The sequence below is a fragment of the Sinocyclocheilus rhinocerous genome, unplaced genomic scaffold (assembly GCF_001515625.1).
Source record: "Sinocyclocheilus rhinocerous isolate Xijiao unplaced genomic scaffold, SAMN03320098_v1.1 scaffold541, whole genome shotgun sequence".
Lineage (NCBI taxonomy): Eukaryota > Metazoa > Chordata > Actinopteri > Cypriniformes > Cyprinidae > Sinocyclocheilus > Sinocyclocheilus rhinocerous.
Window position 1 is genome coordinate 1,849,498 of NW_015658519.1, and position 6,034 is coordinate 1,855,531.

The 6,034-nt window shown below is 35.5% G+C and overlaps 1 long non-coding RNA gene across 2 annotated transcripts in view; it reads right to left on the minus strand.

Annotated features, from left to right (window-relative positions):
* LOC107722603 (uncharacterized) overlaps positions 1-4,675 on the minus strand; it is a 49,465-nt gene extending 44,790 nt beyond the window's left edge. For both annotated transcript variants that reach the window (XR_001637822.1, XR_001637823.1), the window contains exon 1: positions 4,593-4,675. This is a non-coding gene — a long non-coding RNA (uncharacterized LOC107722603). The remainder of the gene's footprint in view (positions 1-4,592) is intronic.
* Between the last annotated feature and the right edge of the window lie 1,359 nt (positions 4,676-6,034).

A 6,034-nucleotide genomic window follows, 5' to 3' on the forward strand; every position in this document is an offset into this window, starting at 1 on the left:
TCACACTAGCCTTCACCTGTGGTCAGTACAGACGTGTGTGTGACCTGCTCTGTGTTCACACTAGCCTTCACCTGTGGTCAGTCCAGACGTGTGTGTGTGTGTGACCTGCTCTGTGTTCACACTAGCCTTCACCTGTGGTCAGTCCAGACGTGTGTGTGTGTGTGACCTGCTCTGTGTTCACACTAGGGGTGTGCGATATATATCGTCTGCGATAATATCGTAATTGTTGTTTTAACGATGTGCGATTTGACATTATCGAGTATTTTGCAAAAACCATTCAAAACATCCCTACAGAGCGCACGCATACATTACGTGAAGTCTAGACTAGTGCGTGTGCGCATTTAGTGTGTTTTCTTTCACTGCATGATTCAGTCTATTAAAATGCATTTAGAATTATCACAAATTCAAGACATGATGGCAGAAAATTTATATATTTATACCACTTCATATAGTTATTCAATTTCACACGAAGAGTGCCGTTTTTCTCCAAAAATTACCATGATTACAAATGTGACATTGAATTCAATAAACAATAAGTTAATTAAGAGACTTACGTTTTAGACACCATATTGCTTGTTTTTGCTCTATTTCGCCAACAAAAATCATTCCGAATACAGCCACAGTGCTGTTTTGTGTCTCTGAGCAACATGACGGTGTTTCTTTCTTGAATGAATCAACCGTTTAAATGATTCGGTTCAATCGCAATGACTCACTTATTAACAGTGATTTGCTGCCACCTGCTGGCGGTTTTAATTTCAAATTTCGGCTTTTTCTTTTTTTCTTTTTTTCATGTTTTAAATCATTTCAAATATCAGTATTCAACGTTTTATGTTTAATATATCAAAACATTATTTATGCATTTGTAATTGCAGGTTAAATGCATTCATGTCTTGCATTAAACAAAATACATGTGTGTAAATACATCTAAATGCCACTTCAGATGCAGCTTCTGTGTTGATTTAATTTGCTTGGTAACAGCCCAAATGTCTTATTATTCTAATTCCCTTATTAAATGTAAGAATTTGACTCAAAAGATAATGGACACTTTTAGAAAAAATGGCTTTATAACGGTAAAAATGCCCCATAAAATGCAAAAATCAGTTTAAACTTATTGGATTTCAGTACTTATCAGTATGAACTGACCACCACACAGAATATGAAGAATATTAAAAACATTAGGAGTCAGCTGTCTTCGGCAGTCCTTAAGATACCAGCACAATAACACACTCAGCAAAATATCGTCTAATTATCGTTATCGATAAAATCCCAGAAAATATCGAGATATAATTTTTTGTCAATATCGCACACCCCTACTCACACGGATTAATTGTTTACCTTAACACTAACAATGTGCACTAACAAAATAAATATTGTAAATTTAGATTTTATGTGGACTTTAAGAATATCTTGTCATGTGTGATGCATCACCGATTTTCAAATCTTGTACTGTGTGCATGTTTAAGATTTGAAGGAAGAAAATCTGTGAAATTTCTCCTTATGCGTGTGCTGTAACCGGATTTCATAATTGGTTAGGATTTTAAAACTCCTGTAGTCTGAGCCCAGCTTAAATGAACAGTCCAAATCCATAAAAAGTTTTCTGTTTTTAGTTTAAAACGGTGTTGTGTAAAACCCCTTAAAAGTCCTGTGGTGCAAAGTACATTTACCTGAACTTCACATATGGGTTTCAAAGTAGATTATTAAAATATCTTTCTTAAATGTCATTGACACAGCTCCTTGTTATTTAAGTTTGACAGTTTTAGAGTTACATTGCAATCCTTGCTTCATCACATAATAAACATGCTCACACATCAAAGCTTGTAATTTGTATTTCAGCTTGCAGCTTTTGACTCTGACTCTTTTTATTCTTCCTTTTCACTGTTTTAACGTCACTGCATCAAAAAAAGATACAACAATCAACTATCTTTTAATAGAAGTCATTCAGCTAGAGTGTAAATATCCCACAGCAATGAATGCCACAGATATTTTGGGAGAAAACCCAATAAGCGAAGGCCACTTAGTTATTAAAGACGAGATGGAGAAAAAAAAACTGTTTTCTTCCACTGTCATTTCTTGCCCTCCCTCAGAGAATTTGAACGTCTATCTTCTTTAGTGACTATTTTTTCTGTTTGTTTTATAGTTGTTTTGAATGCATCTTGCTTCAACTTAATATTCTAAATTTCCCAGAAGACACCAGCAATCAAATGCAAATTAATGGCAATTTAATATCCCCTGTCCTCTCTGAGACACATTATAATTCTGTTTCCCTCATGTGCAGAAAGTAAACAACAACAGAGTCACTTCAGGCAAAGGAAGTGGTGCATGCTGTTCGTTTGATGAATCTGCATTCCTAACACATTTCGTTTGTATAACATAGTAAACTATAGTAAACTCTCTTTCCATGTCACAAATGGGTAAAGCTTATTCAAGCGGTCCTCTGTGTGCAACATGGACCTTATCTGAATGAAAAAAAAACTGGTGCAAAGGGGGAGTACAGAGCCAGTGGGTTGAGTGAAAGAAGATAAATAAGGAAAAGTTTCTGCAAACAGACAAAGTGCAGTGACCCCGTTGACAGGTTAGTCAGTGCTTCTTTCGGAAACACTTGGTTGGAGTGGCTCAGGGTGAGGCAGCTCAGCAGGTGGCGCAATATTTACCGATCAAATGCAATGAAAGTCCCGCTCTGACGGGACTGTTCAACATCACTCAGCAAACCACTTATACCATGTAATTATTTATGACTTCAAATAAGCACAACTTGCCGAACAAAGCTAAGATATTGAGAAAAACAAGCTTTTATGGATCCCTATGGATAACAGTACAGTGTGTGTAAAAAATAATGATTGCCAGGACTGTCACATTAAATAAAAAAGAACATCAATCTTCATAACATGTACCATGTGGGTCAATGACATGATACTCTTTCATTTGTCTGGATCTATTCATTTATAATAACAATAAATAGCTATGTACAATGGTTGAATACACTTCGTCTATGATAAGCATGTTTTCATTTCTGTATTGATTTTTTTTTTTGAATATTTTCTGAGAGGGCATTAAGTTAAAAATATCAAGGTGATACAATTGTGCTGATAACAATTACACTTATTAAAAATGAAATAATACTACTAATAAAAAATGTTTTATTATTCCTTAAAAATGTTAACAAAACTGCTTTACTAAATAATATACTTTTTAAAATTTTGCTCACAAAATTAAAGTCATGTGGTGTGATCAACATTCAGAACCATAAAAAATATAAAACAGGAAATTATATCATAGAGAAATTTATATATATATATATAGTTTTTAGGTGTCTGAACCGTGGTCCTTGGTGATTCATATAACGCAAGTCAGCGGCTACACATTTTTAAGACCTCAGTATGTCTTCAGGGTATTCATTTTGCGTTCCTTGATACGCTTTTATTCTCAAACACGTGCAGCTGACTTGCAATATATGAATCACCAAGGACCACAGTTTCAGATAAAGATCTTCTTTACTATTCTGCTGAAGAAAAAAAGTCATCTATATCTTGCATGGTCTGCAGGTGAGTAAATTTTTGGGTGAAATATCCCTTTGAGGAAAATGTTTTTAAATATGTGGACACTTCTACAAGTTTTATAAAATATGTAGAAAAAAATGTCTATGAAGCTGAAAAAAGAAAGGGGTGGGTACGGTTTTGAGTTTGCTAGGAGATGAGAAAAATAGAAGAAGAAGAAGAAGAAAATGCCTCCCTTGAAAGCTTAGGACGTTCATGCTGGAGTTGGCCTGTTGGGATAGCGGACAGGTTTGAGGACAGGCTCTGATACGAGTCTCATTCATTGAGGGCCAGTGTTGTCCTCGTGTTATTCTAGGCATAAGGAAGTGACGTGGATGAAATAGGCAGCCATTGTCTTCCGATGCGTTGACCTCATACTCCCTTTGGGACTGTCTAAATATTATTTCTTGCAAAAATGTTGAGCGCTGTTGATAGGCCCTTTTTCACACAGCCTCCTCTCTACCCTGCAGTATGACAGCTTTGTGTGTTGTCAGTGTTCATTTTGGTGTATAATAAGGTTCTCCAGGGTAGCCTAAGTCGGATTTGAATTTTGGAGTGTTTATGAACTGTTGCTTGAATTGTGCTGAATGTCATCAATGGATTGCAACAAATTTAATTACAGCAAAAGAGCATCATAGCCTATTCATCAGCAGTACTGACCCACGGCTAATACACAAACAGTGTTTATCACATGAATTGTAGCCTTACAATTTGTTTCTCAATTGCGGAGACTACTACAGCTATGGCGGGAATTTGCGCTTTGTAACTTCTTGTCCTCATTAATTTTATAGCCCATGACTTTGGTAAGTAGGCTACAGTTGTTTCAAGTAAGCTTTTGTTTTCACTGTCTTGTGAACTTTGGTAGTGTATGATAATTAAGACAAAGACCGTTGTTGTGAATATCAGCAGGACTGGCACGAGGCCGCTGATATTCAGAACAACAGCATAGGCCTATGCTTTCTCATGATATTTCTTTAAAAAAAAATGACATGACAACTAGTTATCAAAACGTGATACTGAATAACATACATTTTAGACACAATACTGATAGTTACTTACTATTTTTGCTCCGCCAGTTCCACACGAAACAACTGTCATTGCATCTCTGAGCTACACATTGTAGCGGTGAATGATTCATTGTTTTGAACAAATCAGTTAAGTGAATGATTAAGTGAATCACTCATGTCAGTCACTTGTTTCTTTACTGAATCAGCGCGTTGTCCGTTCCAACGAATCGGTTCAATGACTCATTCATAAAGACGATCCCCTGTCGCCTCCTACTGGCGTAACGATGAATTCCAATATCTTGTAATATCTTTTAAATATAATTTTAATTCCTGAAAGGAATTCAATTTGCATTTAGATAACAAATGATAATGGGATATGGATAATTAAATGTGTAGGCCTACATACATAGTTTACTGTTTATTTTGTCTTGTGTATTTTATAAAAAATAATATATAGGGATGCTCAATATTATTGAGCTTGGAAAAGGTTTTTTATAAATAGGCCTACGTTAATAAATTAAAAAACTTAATTTGTTATTATTATTATTAGTAGTAGTAGTAATAGTGAGTAGCAGTCATAATAATAATAATAGTTTTATTTATTTATTTATTTGTTTTAATGATGTTGTATTAACCATAGATATAGGCATATATACAGTATACATAGATGCCTCATTAGTGACTGTTTCTATGGGCCGCGATACGTAAGCCATCCGCCATTTTTGGAACAGTCTGCGAACCTTTGAGTGCATTGACTGTGTGCGTCTACAACAGCAAGTTATATGCTTGTATATCTTTGAATATTCATTGATTATTATGGTGAATGACGTCAAGTTGACCGTTCCAAGATGGCGGACGCCTCAACGTATCTGGAGCGGTCGAATCGGGTCGAATGCATAGCTTTCAGTCACGTGACCGGCTCGAAGCCCTGGAGGGCAAAACATCCATAGAACTGCAGGACAAGCCTGACAATTTTCCATCTGTTTCACAGCCGCAAATATTTAGATCACCTCTCAGAAGAATAAAACAAAGGTATGTGAACAAAATGCAAGTTTTGGCCATTTGCAATCCATATTAAGCACCCGCGGCAATATTTAAATCATTAAACAGTGCGACAAAACGTTGTAAAAACACCTAAAGTGCCTTAATATATTTAAAACAGTAATATTCTCTATATTAATGATGCATAGTTTACATAGGCAAGCATATGAGGCCGGAATATGAACGCAATCCGCTTAATGGTTCAGTGTTTTCCTTCTAATAGTTTTCTATGGGAAACCATTTAAGGTGAAACTTTGCTCATTGAGTTTATTCTAGCTTCATCTGCTTGCCTGTACAAAATATACATAATCAATAAGGTGTTTCTGAATTTCGCCTTTTAATATCTGCGTTTTACTACATTACTACAACCCCTTAACTGTCACCCCCCATTTTTTAAAATAGGCATGAAAGTGCACTATCCAAACTTAAATTGTTGTAATTTATGAACACTTT